Source organism: Micromys minutus (assembly GCF_963924665.1).
Source record: "Micromys minutus genome assembly, chromosome: 6".
NCBI classification, from domain to species: Eukaryota; Metazoa; Chordata; class Mammalia; order Rodentia; family Muridae; genus Micromys; species Micromys minutus.
This window is the reverse complement of record NC_137975.1, coordinates 65,074,800-65,091,676: the sequence shown is the minus strand read 5'-3', so window position 1 is coordinate 65,091,676 and position 16,877 is coordinate 65,074,800. Positions and strand designations below refer to the sequence as shown.

The window sequence follows — 16,877 nt, the reverse complement described above, 5'->3', positions numbered from 1 at the left end:
GCAATGGGGTAAAGAGGGTGATTAGGAGGGAGTGCACCTTTGTGAAGGCAAATGGAGGGGGAGGGAGATGGGAACGGGGTAGGGGAAAGGGATAACATCTCAAATGCAAATACATTTAAATTTAAAAAAAAGAGAAGAAAAAAGGAAATGGTCATTGAATAAAGGAACAATCAGAATGTGACAGAAAGAAACATTTAGGGATATTTATGCACATATATGATTATGAATGCATGTAATTATGCACATATATGAATATATATGTGTATCTAGGAGCATGCACATATTATGTACACACCTAATTATTTCAAAGTGAAACTCCTAATTCCTGAATGCCACTGTAAATTTCAGGATTTTAGTCTTGTTATTACTTATTATTTTTATTTTGTGAGTTTCTATTTCTGTGAAGAGACACCGTGACCACACGACACTCAGACAACATGTAATTGTGGGCTGGCTTACAGTTTCAGAGGTTTAGTCCATTTTTGTCATGGTGGGAAGCATGGTGGCACACATGCAGGCAGACTTTTAAAGTGAGGCAGATGAGTGGGGACCAGCCTGGCCCTGAACCAGGTCCCATCTTCTGTCTTCTTTAGGCAACTGAGAACTTGAACCAGGTGGTGTGGTTGTACTCCTACCCAGACCTCAGCATTACCGGAGAGAACTGGGGCTGATTGACTGCATCCGGCCAGTTCTGGGTCTCGAGGCAAAAACCAGAGTGCCTGGGATAGACCGCTCCATTCTTGCTCTTCAGAGAACTGTCCAGAAAGTTTCCCGTGTAAAACTGGATGCCAGGGTGGGTGGTGTTCACTTTCAGAATTCCCCCCCCCCCCCACTTACAGCATGGTGCACCTCTGCACAAAACTTTTCTTTCGACTCCTTCAGACAGGTTACGGTAGAAACCATGGATGTGGTGACCCTGCAGGTGTTTTCCAAGCTTCACTGGTTTTCTCAGGTGGAAGGCAGTTCCTTCCGCTGGAGCAGTGGCTTCTGTTGGATACGAGTTTCATCCACAGGAAAATATGTATCTGCTGCAATGGTGACTTCATGGTCATGTATATATTTGGGGAGACCTGGCCTGCTAGCTTAAAGTAAGAATGGTTGGTCAGATTAACTGGAGTGGTCCGGCTGGCCTGTGCTCTGTAGTTGATTATAAGCTCTCCACTGTAGCGATCGCCTATCTCGCCGGTAAGGAAGACGCGCCACAACAGGATCCTTCTACAGGCGTTTATTGCGGGCTTGATTGCAGTAGCGAAAGACCCCGAGCCCAGAAACCAGCCCTCCTTATATATGCTTAGGAGGACTGTGCCGCCACCTGATTGGTGCATTCTGTGCGCCCTAATTAGCATACTCAGAGTCACCATGAGTCAGCAAAAACAGGCAGGCGTGCATGCGCACTTAGGTTGTTTATCTCAAAACTGGCCACTCTCCCTTCGGGCTGGGCGCCATCTTGTAATGGCGAATACAGTGGCTTTCCACATCCACCATCCAGGGCGTATGTCATCCAGACTTTCAACTCTCCAGGGTAACCTTCCTCACCGTCTGGACTGACTCGAGAAAACTGGGTGACATTGAACAACATCTGAGGGGTTCAGAGGACCTTATCAAACCCTCTGAATCCTCCATGGAGACTGCTGGGCTCTCTGTTAATGGGCATGTGGTACTCTTTCCCATCTATGGTGAACCTTCCTTTGGCGTTTGGCTATTCTTCCAACCACTGCTCCGATGTAGGGCTGATTCTGGAGGTAACCTTCCAACTTGGCAAAGCCAGACACCACGTCTGAGGCTTTCCCCTGCCCATCTCTGACCTGCAGAGCAGTGATTGTGCAGCCCCAGGAGATGATGTCCACACTCAGCTGGTCTGACTGAAGCTGGAACTTCTCCACTGTCCCTCCTTCTGAGGGCAGCTCTCCAAACACGGATCTGGTCACTGAAACCATTGGGAGAGTTTGGGGAGTGCAGCTTCTCCTTGCTGTTCAAACTCTAAGATCTTAAAGCTCAACCCCAGTGACTACTTCCTCCAACAAGACTACACCCACTCCAACAAGGCCACATCTCCTAATTGTTCCCTCCCTCACTATGGGCCTATGGGGGCCATTTTCTTTCAAACTACCACAGTACAGTGTGTGTGTGTGTGTGTGAGAGAGAGAGAGAGAGAGAGAGAGAGAGAGAGAGAGAGAGAGAGAGAGAGGGAGGGAGGGAGGGAGGGAGGGAGGGAGAGAGAGAGAGAGAGAGAGAGAGAGAGAGAGAGAGAGAGAGGTATGGATGGATGCACATATACCATGGAGTCCTTGTGCTATGATGTGAATATGGAGATCACAGGACAGTTTTATGGGGTCAGTTCTTGCCTTTCACCTTTAGGCAGGCTCTGGGGATTGAACTCAGGTTGTCAGGCCTATGTAGCAGACATTATACCTAAGCTATATTGCTAGACAAATTTTCAGAATTTTAGAAGTAATGATCTGAACAGCATGTTCTTCTCAACCCAAACTTTTGTCTACTTGTGACTATGTTAGGGTATAAGGTCCTTGTACATATACCTAATTAGTCTTATCACAGTGAAATTTTTTCTGGGCTTGGAGGATGCCCTCAGTCCAGTGACTGGTGTTTTCAAGAGAAGTGAGAATAGAAGGAGATACAGAAGGTGATATGGAGGTTACAGGGAGAAAAGAAATCATGGGAATCGTGGAGGAGAACATGGGGAGGGTGGCAATCATAGGGAAAGTGGAGAACATGGAGAAAGTAATGACCATGGGGAGGATGGAGACCATGGGAGGATGGAGACCATGGGAGGATGGAGACCATGGGAGGATGGAGACCATGGGAGGATGGAGACCATGGGAGGATGGAGACCATGGGAGGATGGAGACCATGGGAGGATGGAGACCATGGGGAGGATGGAGACCATGGGAGGATGGAGACCATGGGAGGATGGAGACCATGGGAGGATGGAGACCATGGGAGGATGGAGACCATGGGAGGATGGAGACCATGGGAGGATGGAGATCATGGGGAGGGTGGAGACCATGGAAAGATGGAGACCATATGAATATTATTAAGAATATGGAAAGACATTAATAGTCACTAGGAGCTAGGAAAGGCACGTGGCATTTCCCCCGGAGGTGGCATGTCCCTTTGGATACCTTGGTTTCAGACTTTTGACCACTCATGCTGTGAGAAAATAAATCTTGGTGTGACTATTTGCCACTGCAGCCTTTGAGGACTAGACCAAGGTGTATATTCTTACATTATAATTAAGGATGTTATTACAAGCCCCCTCCCTGCAAGGTATGTGGGAAATTGGGCTTCAGCTGCTCATTGAATATATACGAGCAGAGAAAGATATCTCAGAATTTGGACTGACATATTAAAGAGAAAGATGCAATTTCTATCATAGACAAGATTCTGTGTGCCAGAATTAAACTTTCTGACCTTGGTCTAGATTTCTGAGTTTCTTTACAAAGAGTTTTTCCATGCGAGAATGCCAAGAACTCTGAATTCTGTAACATAGCTCCAAAGAGGCTGTGTTCCAATATCGGAGATAAGATGACACAGGAGTTTAAGGGGCAGACAGACACTAAGGCTCTACAAAATGACAAGTCAAAGGTATTTGTAAAATTTCTATTTACAGGTAGCAGGAGTGGTAAAAGGACATTTAGGTTTTTTGTTTATTTTCCCTTCATACATGCATGTATTTTATTTTGAATCTACCCCTCACTCCCTGCCTCCAACTACTGGGTCTCTGCCCTCCCACCTTCATGTCCTCCTTTTTTATGAATTAAAAATTTAAATTAAAACACAATCATAATCATTTTCTTCTTTCCTTTCCTCTCTCTGGCTCCTCCCAAATCTTCTACCTCCAGCGCCATACTCTCTCTCAAATTCATGACCTCTTTTTTTTCTTTATTATTGGTGTGTATGTGTGTGTGTGTCTGTGTGTGTGTATGTGTGCACACATGTGAGTGCGTGCACACATGTGAGTTCGAGCACACACACACCCTTAGTTGCCAGTAGTTCTTTCTCTAGGGGTGGAGCTTCATGAGATTTCCTCCTTCCACATTAGCATGTCTTTTGGGATTGCCATTGTTCTGGTCTTGTTTAGGCAGCCATATTGTGCAATGTATCTTGGCTGTAGTTTCCCCGTTATTTCTAGGAGACACAACCTAACAGCAGACTTCCTAGTCCTCTGGCTCTTAAAATCATTCCTCCTATTGTTCCTTGATTTTCTCTTAGTCTAGCATATAGTTGTGTGGTCTACAGATCTGTTTGTTGGGGGTGGGTAACCGAAATCAATTCTTATGCATTTTGACCAGTTGTGGTTTTCTGGGATGGTCTTTGGTGAGTAGTACCCAAACCAGTCTACCCACATTGCACTGTACAGAGGGTCAGCTTGGGGACTAGTGCTAGCTAACTCTGCAAACCATCCTGTCTACACCTGACTCACACCCTGTCCCCTTGTCCTGTAGAGCTCACTGAGACAAGGAGAGGGAGACTTGGTCACCTTGGTTTTTTTCTGAAGGACTTCTTAATTTCAAAGGGATACCCTGAGAGGATTTTTAGCCTGTTCATATTTTTAAAATATTTTCTTAAACTTCAATGCTAACCTATCTTTTCATGAGAAAAAATTCCAAGTAGTTTAGTTTACAGCTGATAATTTATTTATTTCCATGTGTAAGTTTTGCATGCTGTCCCAACCATGGACATCCATGGCCAGCATGAAGCTAGAGTATGATTTTAGTTTGTGTTAGTTTGTTATTAAGTGTGCCCTGCCAGGATGATTTATACATCTTATCACAGGGACACTTGAGGTGTCCTATTTCAGACAAGGACAACAACTCTTACTTGTGTATTTGGATACATTGACTTGTTTTGAAATTCAAACACATAGACCTCCTGATGCAGTTCATTTTGGCTTGAGAAATTTTATTTCATCATTTTATTTAGCATTTTATAATCTTTGAGACATGGTCATACTATGTAGCCCAGGTTACCTTGTCATTCTTTTTCATTTTGTCTTTTATTTCTTTTTTATTCACTAAGTTATTTATTCACTTTGCATCCTGATTGAAGCTTCCCCTCCCTCCTCTCCTCCCAGTTCCCTTCCTGATTCCCTCTACCAACCCCTCCTTCCCCTTCCTCCAGAGAAAGGGAGGCCTCCCATGGACATTAATCCGCCACAGCATTGTCACAAGACTATGCTCATCCTTTTCCAGTAAGGCTAGACAGTACAACCCACTTAGGAGAAGGCATCCAAAGGCAGACAGTGTAGTCAGAGACAGACCCTGCTCCCATTTTAGGAGTCCCACATGAAGACCCAGCTGCACAACTGTTGCACACGTGCAAAGGGCCTGGGTCCATCTGAGCGATGCTCTCTGGTTGGCAGTCCCGTCTCCGTGAGCCTTCATGGGCCCATGTTAGTTGATTCTGTAGGTTTTCTTGTGGTGTTCTTGACTCCCTCAATCCTTCCTCCCCCAACTATATATTCTTTATTTTGATTTACTTACTTTACAGTCTTTGTGACACTAGGAATTACATGGAAAAATGTCCCAAATAAACAGTTTCAAGTAACTTTTTGCTGTAGTATATAATATTACTATGTTTCGAATTCATTATTATCTGTTGTTAATTTTGAACTGGTCTGTAATTGTTTGAATGTGAACTGTTCCCCACAGGAGGACTATTCGCCGACAGCTGATGGTGTTGCTTTGGAAGGATGTGGGACTTTTCAAAGGTAGAGTTTTCTGGAAAAAGTGGGTCACTGGGGCAGGCCTTGAGGTTTTGTAGCCCAGGCCCACTCCCTGAACACTCTGCTTTCAGTGTGAATGCCATGATGGCCAGCCTCCTGTTCCTACCACTCTGATTCTCCTGCCCAATGCCATGTCCTTCCCATCAGGATGGTCTGTATCCCTTCGGAACACAAGACAGGAACACAAGCCTTCTGTCTCTTACCTTGCTCTTGTCAGAGGGTTTTATCACAGCAAAGACAAAGTGGCGGCATGTTCTACGAAATGTAGTTTAATTTTCTTCCAAACTTTATTACATCTTTAAGTGTAGAGGAAAGCCCACTATGTGCAATGTCTGCTGCTCTCCGAGTCTGATATTCTTGGTTTTAATTAAGCAATAGTGGAAGTTGGGACTTCAGTTTCCAAAAGAAGAGGAAGAGGGGGAGGAGGGAAAGAAGGAAGAGGAGAAAGGAGAAGAGGAGGAGGAGGAGGAGGAGGAAAAAGGAGGAGGAGGAAGAGGAAGAAGAAGAAGAAGAAGAAGAAGAAGAAGAAGAAGAAGAAGAAGAAGAAGAAAAAGAAGAAGAAGAAAAAGAAGAAGAAAAGAAGAAGAAAAAGAAAGAAGAAGAAGAAGAAACGAAGAAGAAGAAGACGAAGAAGGAGAAGGAGAAGGAGAAAAAGAAGAAGAAGAAAAAAAGAAGAAGGAGGAGGAGGAGGAAGAGGAGGAGGAGGAGGAGGAGGAGGAGGAGGAGGAGGAGGAGGAGGAGGAGGAGGAGGAATTCTACTTATTTTTATGTTATGTGCATTTGATATTTTATGTCTGCATGTTTGCTTGTATTCTCATTTAGGATTAGAATTTAAAGGTTAGGTATTGAGGCCAAACTTGTGCAACACAAAACTACAAACTACATTTCTTTTTTAATATGAGATTTTGGTCAGACTAAAGGTGAGTAGTTTGGGTCAGTAGAGCTGGCCTCCATTTCACCAGTGTCTAGCAACAGGTGATTGCAGATGCTTGTCAGAGTTAAGGTTCAAGGGAATGTGTGGGGAAGGAGGAGGACAGAGAAGAAAGAGAGCCGCAAAGTTCTGATAGATGATGGAAAAAATCTGAACAGAGCTAATGGCAACTCGGTATCATTTTAAAATTACATTTGATTAATTTTGATTATTTACTTCGTTGGGTTAAGAAATACCTAGGTAGTTAACGACCCGGGTCTTTGGGTCTGTCTGTGAGGATGGTTAACAAGGCACATCTTTGGGTATGTATGTCTGTGAGGATGTTCCCGGATAGGATGGGTTAATCGGAGAGGCCCATCCTGAGCGCTGGCAGCACCATCCTGTGAGCAGAGTCTTAGACTGAGTCAAAAGGGCGGAGCCTACAGAGTGACAGCTGTTATCTGCTTCCTGATCTGCCTCACTGTGAGCAAGCAGCCTCGTTCTCCTGCTGCCAGGGTGGACTGTGCCCTCTGTGAGCCTCCTGAAACTGCCTCTTGTCCGGTGTTTGGTCACAGCAATGAGAAAAGAAACGACGACAAATCTGCAGGACGCAACCGGAAATATGCCGACAGCTCGAGGCTCAGAGGTGGGGTCTAGCACATGGGAAGTGTAGTCTCAGGAAGACCAGGGGTCAGCACAGGGCCAAGGAGCAGAGCACCAGTATTGTGCCCAAGGTGATACTTGAATTTTCATGGACAGATGTTGTCTTGAATCTGTGTGGCTGAGACCGAGTTTCTTGCCTTCAGTTGTCGTTGATACGGGAAACCACAGAGGCCATAGCTGTGTCAAGTTTACTTGGTGACAGGCTGTTGGCCCGTCGCTGCTGCTGGGAGCCTTTCAGGGCACTGAAATGAAGTTTGTTTGTTTGTTTTTCTCTCTCCTTCTAACTTAAGCTATCTTGCACAGAAGGAGGAATAACTAAAATGGACCAACAGGTATGCAAATTGAATTAGTTAAAAAGGACAAGGGAATTAAAAGCGAAGCCAGAGCCGGAACATGGGACATGGAACATATTTATATGAACTCTACGAAGAACAGAAGAGTGATCCTCATCTATGTTAAAAAGAGAAACACACACACTAAAAACTAACAGACAAAGCACATGGCTTTCTTGGACACAGAATGCCAGGCAGAGCACTGCAGGAACGGAGGTGGGGCTGTTGGAGGCGGGACAGAAGGATGACAAGACTTAAGCAGATAAAACACAAACCTGAGAGCAAGTCCCACAAAAGGAAGAGACTAAGGGTTTCAGTCACCTGATAAAGAAAACGGCTGGCCCGTAGCCTTGGTGTGAGCATTTGTCTAACAGGCTCAGAAGCCTGGGTTCTGGGCTTAGCACTGCATATAAACCAGGCCTCCAGTCTCAGCACTCTGGAGATGGAATTGGCTGGATTAGAAACTCAAGGTCAGTCAGTTTTTTTTTTTTTTTTTTTTTTTTTTTTGCTGCTCTGCGAGTTTGAGGCCATCTGGGATCAAAGACCCTGTCTCAGAAAAAAAAGTAAAAAATAAAAAGAAGAAAGTGTTTTTTTTTTTTTTTTTTTTGTTAGATATACATTGAAATCTGATCTTAAATGTCACAGGGCTGAGACATTTTAAAAAGTCTGTCTATTTATCTGTCCATCCATCTATCTGTTGAAATAGCACCATGTGTTTTTTGTTCTGGAGGTCTGAGTGGAAACCTTGAGGGGAAAATCTGAGTCATGTATCAGCAAGCACTGGACATTTGCCAATGGAAGTCCTTAGCAAGCATTGGTTCCATTTTAGAGACTCTGTGGGGGAGAAGTTTACCTAGACCCCAAAATAGCAGGTTACACATTTCTAAAAGGAGTAACCTGGAAGTTTCCAGACTGATCTGATACACATAGGTTCTACATCATGGAAGAAGCTGGAAGGACATAGTTCAGAAGCCAGCCTATGAATATTTTAATAAGAGCCCCAGTACACAGTGTGCCTTTGTAAGTAACACATTCACTCTTCTATCTGACAGAACACTAAGGCAGCTGACTGAGCAGGGTGGGGGATAGATATGAGCTGCCATGATGTCACCAAAGATTCCTGCTTGTGCTTGGGAGGTGACTGTATGGAAAAATGACGATGGCACACACCAATGAAGAAGGAATGAGATGCTTGAACATCTTAGAAACTGTAGTCAAGGTGACCTGAGCTGAAGAATGACAATCAGTTATAAGATGATCCCGTAAAGAGTGTCTGCTGGGGAAAACCCCCCGGGGAAGTGACCTTGGCCAGTTTGATGGCAGGGAAAGGGGCCAGTGACTTTGGAATGTTATGAATAAGAGAGGGTCAATGTGTGGAAAGGGTCTGAGAACGCAGGCATACTTCTAATCGTGGTATAAATGTTATGGCTTTTAGTCAAGGGCTAAGAGAGAGGTGAGGAATTAATTGGAGGGGCTGAAGGAAACAGAAGAGGCTGCTGAGGTGGAGTGGGGGAGGGCAAACAGCTTAGACTGGCACATGGGAGAAGAGCCAGATTTGCGATCTATTTGTCGGTGTAAGTTGCCAGTGGACTGGTAGTGGGGAGTGAGGTTAATCAAAGCATGTCACCCAGGTCTTCAGCCTGGAAGACTTTGAAACAAGATGGGTGAGGATGGTGTTTGGTGGTGGGATTCAACCTGGGAAGTGTCATGTCTGAGTTGCTATCTGGCCATTCACCCGAGAATTGAGGAGGAAATCAGATATCATTCTGAACCTTGGGGGAAGAAATTGGCATCTAGATGAACAAGTTAGAAGTCACAGCCTAGAGATTTAATTTGGATGCTTTCATCTGCGTTCTCATGATTTGCCTGTGAGCTAGTCAAAATAGCAGTAGATGAGAGGAAGGCTTCAATCAGCCTCTCATCTTTCATATAGTCTCAAAAGGCTGAGTTTCAATAATCAGTGTCCAGGATTTCCTCTGAAAGATCTACATGGATGCTCCAGACTTTCTCTCAGGAGTGGGACCAGTTCTTGCTACCCGTTTTGTTGTTTCTGGGCCGTTGGTGCCTTCACTGAAGCTGAGAGGGTACTGGCTAACTCACAGTCTTCTTAGACTTACATTTTACCACTTGCCCCAGCACCCAGTGATTAGTAGGCACTGGATAATGGTGTTGGCTCTTAAAGTATTAATAAGAAGCTATGGTAAAAAGAGAAAGTTGGGAACTCCCAATACAAAAAACTCATTGCTGTAGCCCAGAAGATATATTTCTAAGGACCTGTCTGAATTAATATGGGATTTAAGGGGACTCAAAATGCCTGCTAAAATCCTGCTTCACCCAAATCTTGCATGAACTACACAATACATACATCATACATGCATACATACATATTACATGCATGCACACATACTACGTATGCTCAATAATCTGTTGTACAACGCACGGCTTTGTACATTGTACAATAATATTCGTAGGATGAACCACCCTTTGATTCTTGGGTTCATCCTTGAGATCCCTTCCTGTCTTCCTTATTCCATTGTCCTTTAAAAACAAAGACCACTGCTCTTCCTGGACCCCTACCTTTCCACATGATGGATGACAATTTGTTCTCATGTAGTTCACAAGTGGCCTATCACAAGAAGTCTTTCTCTATGTCCTTCGCCATCCTGTTCCCATGTGTGTCTGTCATAGCTCTCACCTTTCTGCATGACATAGCGCTGTAAGCTCCAGGAACCCAGCACGTTCTTGCTCATTTTGTATTCTGGGAAGAGAGCACAGAACCAGGCAGGAATGATAGCACATGAATACTAAACGCTTGGATGCATGGAGTGCATATCAACTGTAAAGCTGACTGAGATGCTGGGGTGGTTTTGCCCTGGCCTCTGCCTTCAGTTCTCTTAGAACACAGTGTCAAGGGGAGATGCTAGCTTAAGCAACTTTATCTTCCATGACTGGTGTAAATTCCTGCTAGTGGCTCAGTATGCCTGCTACCTGGACGTAAGTCTAAAATGCTGCCAGTGTCATGACCTAGAGCCCAGTAGAATATGGTGATCTTAAAGCTCAGAGATTCTTTTCTTAAACTCACTTTCTGTAGTTGGCCACCTTTAGGAATTTTACCAGGCTTAGGACAGTCAATGACAAATTAAAAACCTGTTTCAGTGATTTTTTTTTTAAATTGAAAAACCTTATTCCATTTGTACTCAGATAAGCATGGTAGTATTTAGTGTCAACATCTTCCCGAATTTTCTACTTTTCCTTACAGCATTGGATGTGTAACCTACTCTTAGTAGTGCCACATTTACCATAAACACATGGATCTCTTGTAGTCAAATTGAGGTGAAGCAAGAATTGATGTGGCCTTGTAGTCAACAGCACATCACTACCACCACCACTACCACCACCACTACCACCACCACCACCACCACCACCACCAACAACAACAACAACAACAATGGTATATTGTACAGGCAGACACCTAATGTATGTGACATTTGAGTAAAATGGAAGATGAAAACAGAAAGGGCTATTTTGGTTAATTACATCGATGTTATAGGCTTGAAGAATATCTAACATATTTTCACTTGTGGATTAGTAAGATGGAAGTTCTTTATTTGACAATACATCATGCTCCTCTGGTTTTAAATAATGGCAGACATTCTCAAGATACTACCGTAAACATATGACAATCATGACAGTCCCTTTACATGTGAGGGTTCAACATCTATAGATTCAGCTAAACGTCCATCAGAATTATTTGAAAACCAGCCAACCGTTCACCAAAATTCAATGCATCTTTACTGTGATAAATACCGTTCATCAAAATTCAATGCATCTTTACTGTGATAAATACCGTTCATCAAAATTCAATGCATCTTTACCGTGATAAATACCATTCTATCTTGGAAGCTTACTAAGACTAAAGATGTTCCAAAGGAGGTGAAACAACTCAGCCTGCAGGGGAGTTATTCAAACCTCAGGAAGTAAACTCAATATATCCAGGAAATCCCTTAAATTGAGCAGACTTGCTAGACTTCTCCCATCCTAAGTATATACAGTAAGTCCTGCAGAGAAACATCCCCCAGAGAAGCCTGGGTGCCTGGAAAAGACAGAGAACAACCAAGTTTCTGGAAGAGGCTCAGACCAACTAAGTTGCCCTGAAAACACACAATGTAACCTGTTGAGATGCCTGTAAGTTGGTTGTGTAGTGAGCTCCAGGTTTCTAGCTTTTACTAGCTATCTCCCATGCTGGCATGGGCTTTTGATGATAGAGCTGACTTTGGGTTAATTTTGCTTCTGTAAATAACCTATTAACCATATTCCTTTAAGTAACCTTAGTAAAACTCATTTACTAAAGGCACACACCTTTAATTCTAAGACTTAATGAGGCAGAGGCAGGTGAATCTCTGAGAATTGGAGACTGGCTCACTCTACAGAACTGCTCCAAGGACAGCCAAGATTACACAAAGAACTCTGTCTCAAACCAACCAACCAACCAAGCAAGCAAGCAAGCAAGCAAGCAACCAAATGAACAAACAAATAACCAACCAAACAAACAAAAAACAAAAGTAAATAGCAAAAAGCCATTGGTTTATCAAGTTGGTGGGACCCTTACTGTGGTCTGTCATAGGTGGGCTGTGTACAGGTTTGTTCATGTCTTCATGGGAAAAATGTCACACAACATGTGTAGACTTTTTTTCTTGTTATTACTTCCTAAACAATATAACAACTAGTAGCACAACAGGTATGGTAATTAGTTATAAGTAATCTAAAGATGATGTAAAGAATGTAGGATTATATGTGTAGGTATGATCGTGTGTATAGGCTAAATTTAATACAAAATATGTAATTTTATATGATGAACCTGATCACTGATAGATTTTTTTTTCATGGAGTCTGGAACCTATATTTTCTTGATATATAAGGATAGTTGTAGTATAGATATAAGTTAAGGCCAAGTTTGCTAGTTGCTTTCTCAGTGTTCACCTCGGGAACCCACATCTCAAAGCATCTCCATGGGAACCCGTATTTTGTCAGGAATCTAAATCTCTTTAAGAACACAAATATCCTCAGGATCCCACATCTCTTTGGGAACCCACATCTCTTTAGGATCTCATATCTCAGTAACCAGAATCTCTTCAGGATCTCACATCTCCTAAGAACCCATAACACCTCAAGGTTCTGCATCTCAGAAAGCCCTCTCCTCAGGAATGTATACTTCTTCAGAAAACCCCCACCTCTTTAGAAATTCAGATACCTATATCCATTTTCTCAGCAACCCACAGCTCCAGAGGAGAGCACATCTCCTCAGGAAAGCATGACTCCACAGAAGCACCCCACTCCCTAAACCCACATTTTCCTCCGGTGGAAGAGGTAGCTAACCAGTGAGCATTTCATTTATGGGGAGTTGTTTTCTGTGATAAGCAGGGCTGATCCCACAATGGGCATCGTATTGACTCTTGTCTTCTATCTATAGTTCAGTCCTGACCCTCTAAACTTGAGTGCTGACTACAGTTAATCATTTTAAAATTCATACACAAAATTGATAATATAGCGAGGAGTAACCTTAAAATCTCAGAAAAACCAATTTTCCCGAAGCATCTGAAGTGTGGAGGGAAAGTCTAGGCAGGATATTATTTATAACACAGACTACTCCCTGTCTTTCCCCTGAATTTACTCGACATTCCAAGAGCTAGACTCTGGGTTGCCCTGCAACCAGGGAGGGATCTGTGTTGGAGCCATTTATAGTTGATGCTAACTAGAATCTTAAGCTTTCTTCTCTGGGACCAGGATATGTGAGAAATACAACACAAGGATTACGAGCTGGGTCATGGCATCTTCAGACCCCATCCTTACCACTCAGCAGCTGTATGGCCCTGAATAAAGTAAGTTATTTGAGATTCAGTCCCTTCTTCCTAAAATGTAATTCGTGAAGATGAAACAAAATAAGAATAAAATGCCTGAATCATAGTAAATACTCAACAGATAGGATTTGACCACCATCTTTCTCTATCCTCCTCCCCATCCTCTTCAGCAACACCATCTTCATTGTTATCATCCTCATCTCCATTCTCTTCCTCCTCTTCCTCTTCATGACCTTTTTCTTCATCATCATCTTCACCATCATCATCTCCACCATCATCATCGTCCTCCTCATTATCCTTTTTATCTTCATCATCTTCTTTTTTATTTTTGGTTTTGGATATTTTTACTTCTTATTGTTTTTTCTTATCAGGAGTGACTGAAATAAAAACTATAATCGAGTCCCAGCATCATTGTCAGTATGGAAATGGCTTTAAGAGAAAACTGACCAGATGAATACTATTGCTTCCCACTTTTCAACAGGTAAATAGTTGCCATTGACAACAGACAAGCCCAGAGAATCTGTCCAGAATGTTCAAGAATATGGTATATTATACAACACGCCTGTTCTCGGGAAGAACACCTAAGACACAATTGAGTGAACTTCTTGATTTCATCATACAAGACAAGCACAAAGGCACCACCCATGCCTCTGAGAATGTTGGACCATGAACCCTTGATAAAAGCCTTGCTTCCTTCATCTCGAGCAATCTTCCGCCAGCAGTCAAGTGTGCCTGTATACATGATATCAGTTCCTTTGCGTCCAGACTGCATCATCATGTGACAGCACACCGTGCCAAAAGGATAAGAAGAAGTCAGGCCGGCAACAGCAGTGACAGACTGTGCAGTCATCCAGCTGATGGAGATGTGGGTATTCTTGGGATCCGGGAGCATCCCTTTGCAGTGTCATAGATACCGAAGTAGGCAGCTCGGTAGATGATAATGCCCTGTACTGACACGTTAAAGCCCTGGTACAGGCTCTTAATCCCATCAGATTTGTAGATCTTAACCAGGCAGTCACCAAGGCCTTTGAATTTTCTTTCAGTTCCAGCTTTGCCCACATCAGCTGCTAGACGGGTGCAGGCAAAATCAAGAGGGTCCACAAAGCACAAGGATGTGGCCCCAGCGGTGCCACCTGATGCCAGGTTCCCTGCAAAGTATCACCAAAACTGAGTCCTCTTGTCCACACCGCCCAGAAAGATCTGCTTGTATTTATCTTAGAAGGCAGAGTGGGGAGCCTGGGTGGGGAAGTATCTGATGACAGGTTACCACGACAGAAAGACAGGACTCCCTGTTCCTTGGGGATATGAACAACACAGTCTATAATACCCTTGTACTGCTTATCTGCCGTGATTTGCTTGCTGGCATGCTGAGCCTGCAACAGCAGCTTGACCCGCTCGATGGGTGCTACCGCCATCTTGGAGATGGCTGCGGCCACTCCACCGGCCAAGAAGTTCTTGGCGAAGGACACAGCAGCATCAGTCATGTTGAAAGAAAAAAAAAGAGGCACGGGAGTGGGGGACAGGACTGGCTTGGCAACTGGCTTTGACCCCGAACTCTGCTTCATTATCTTCATAACTGCTATCGATCGCCCTTCATGTCATTTCCGCTCTGTCATGATGTAGGCCCAAAGTTACAGGCCATGTCACCCCACGACTGACTTGTGGTGACATTTCTGCGGAACTCCTGGCACACTGTCCTAGGGCAGGTGCACATAAGAAGACTAAAGAACCTTCAGCAACGGAGGAAGAAGTGAATATCTTGGATTTATATCATTGAGAAATGGCAAATGGTAAGTGTAATGGATAATCTTATAGGTGTTCTAATGTTTTGTTCTTAAGGATTCCTAGGGTCTTGACGAGCTAATGGTGAATTATGTTGTTCCATTTGGAACTAGGTAACTGCTGAAAATTTCTTTATTAGAGTAATGAAATTTGGATTCCAGGGAGATGGCTCAGCAGGCAAAGGTGCTAAGCCTGATGATTTGATCCGTAGGACGCATGTGGAGGGAGGAGAAAATCAACTGTGACAAGCTGTCCTCTGACTTTCACATGTGTGCCATTCATCATATGCACCCATATAGTACATACATACATGCATACATACATGAGTACATACATATATGCATACATACATACATGCATACATACAGTACGTATCACACATACAAAGGGAAATGGCGTAGTGGAATTTGCCTGTAGTGTTCATTTGACATGGCGTAGTGGAATATGCCTGTAGTGTTCATTTGACATGGCGTAGTGGAATATGCCTGTAACTCCAGCATTCAGGAAGCAGAGGCAGGAAGTTTGAGGGTAACATGGACCACATAGCAATATTTGGTCCCTAAACCAAACCCCACAACAGCAGCAAAAGGAAATATGTTTTCTTCCTTTTTTGAGGATGTAGAATTAATCATAAAGAAGATTGCCCATTTTGGACTGAATATATTAGGAAGATATTTCTTTAAACTTTCACACTGTAAGAAAGATCTAATACAGAGTATATCTATTTAACATACAAAGAGTCCAATAATGTGGATGAGCTCCCTTGTCGGTTGTACAGGGCAGAGTGGTTAGCCCTGAAACATACACATATAAAAAATCTAAATGGACTAAGCAGGTTGTACCTATATGTATTTGTGAATGCACATACATACATACATGCAGACACACATATATACACATACATATACATACACATACACACATATAATATACACAAATACACAGACACACACATACATACACATACACACATATGCACATACACACATACACACATACATAACATACAGATATATACACACACACACACACAGACACACACATACATTTGTATAACAATAACAAGAGAAACAGAGGCTATCAGCTTGAGAGGGGAGGACATGGGTGAGATTTGAGGGAAAGGAGCTAGGAAGGGCTGGAAAGAGGAAAGGGAGAAGTGATATAATTATATTTCAATTAAAACATATTAAAAATAAAATATGAAAAGGAGTCCAGTGAAATAAAGCAACATTAAGAAAACATGTTTCAGCAGCGTACATAAAAAAATAGAATGTGTGCAGTACGAACCTAGGGAAAAAGAAACACTTCCATAAAAGATGAAAAACACATAAAGTTGTGGATATTCATAACTCAAAATAGCCTCCTCCTCTCTATTTTCTAAATGGTAGTTTTGTGCCTATGAAAATGTTCATGTGCTAATTTGGTGTAACTCAAGTCTAGAGTTAAAGATTCCAGGCATAAAGTTTATATGCACATTATCTTTGTTTGCCTAAAATAAACATCTGACATGAAACATTCTGAAGTCCTTATTTCTTACAGGGTTGTTTTCCTAATTTACCTTTTGGATGCTTAGCTACAATCCTCTAGTG

At 43.0% G+C, this 16,877-nt stretch overlaps 2 pseudogenes across 2 annotated transcripts; both read right to left on the bottom strand.

The window, feature by feature from the left end:
- Nucleotides 1–589: 589 nt before the first annotated feature.
- LOC308421491 (galactose mutarotase-like) lies at nucleotides 590–1,937 on the bottom strand (annotated as a pseudogene). Its single transcript has 2 exons — nucleotides 1,477–1,937; nucleotides 590–1,156 (listed from the first exon to the last, which is right to left on the bottom strand). The product of its transcript is annotated as a galactose mutarotase-like (transcript).
- Nucleotides 1,938–13,963: 12,026 nt separating this feature from the next.
- LOC308422027 (ADP/ATP translocase 2-like) lies at nucleotides 13,964–14,990 on the bottom strand (annotated as a pseudogene). Its single transcript has one exon. The product of its transcript is annotated as an ADP/ATP translocase 2-like (transcript).
- Nucleotides 14,991–16,877: the final 1,887 nt, after the last annotated feature.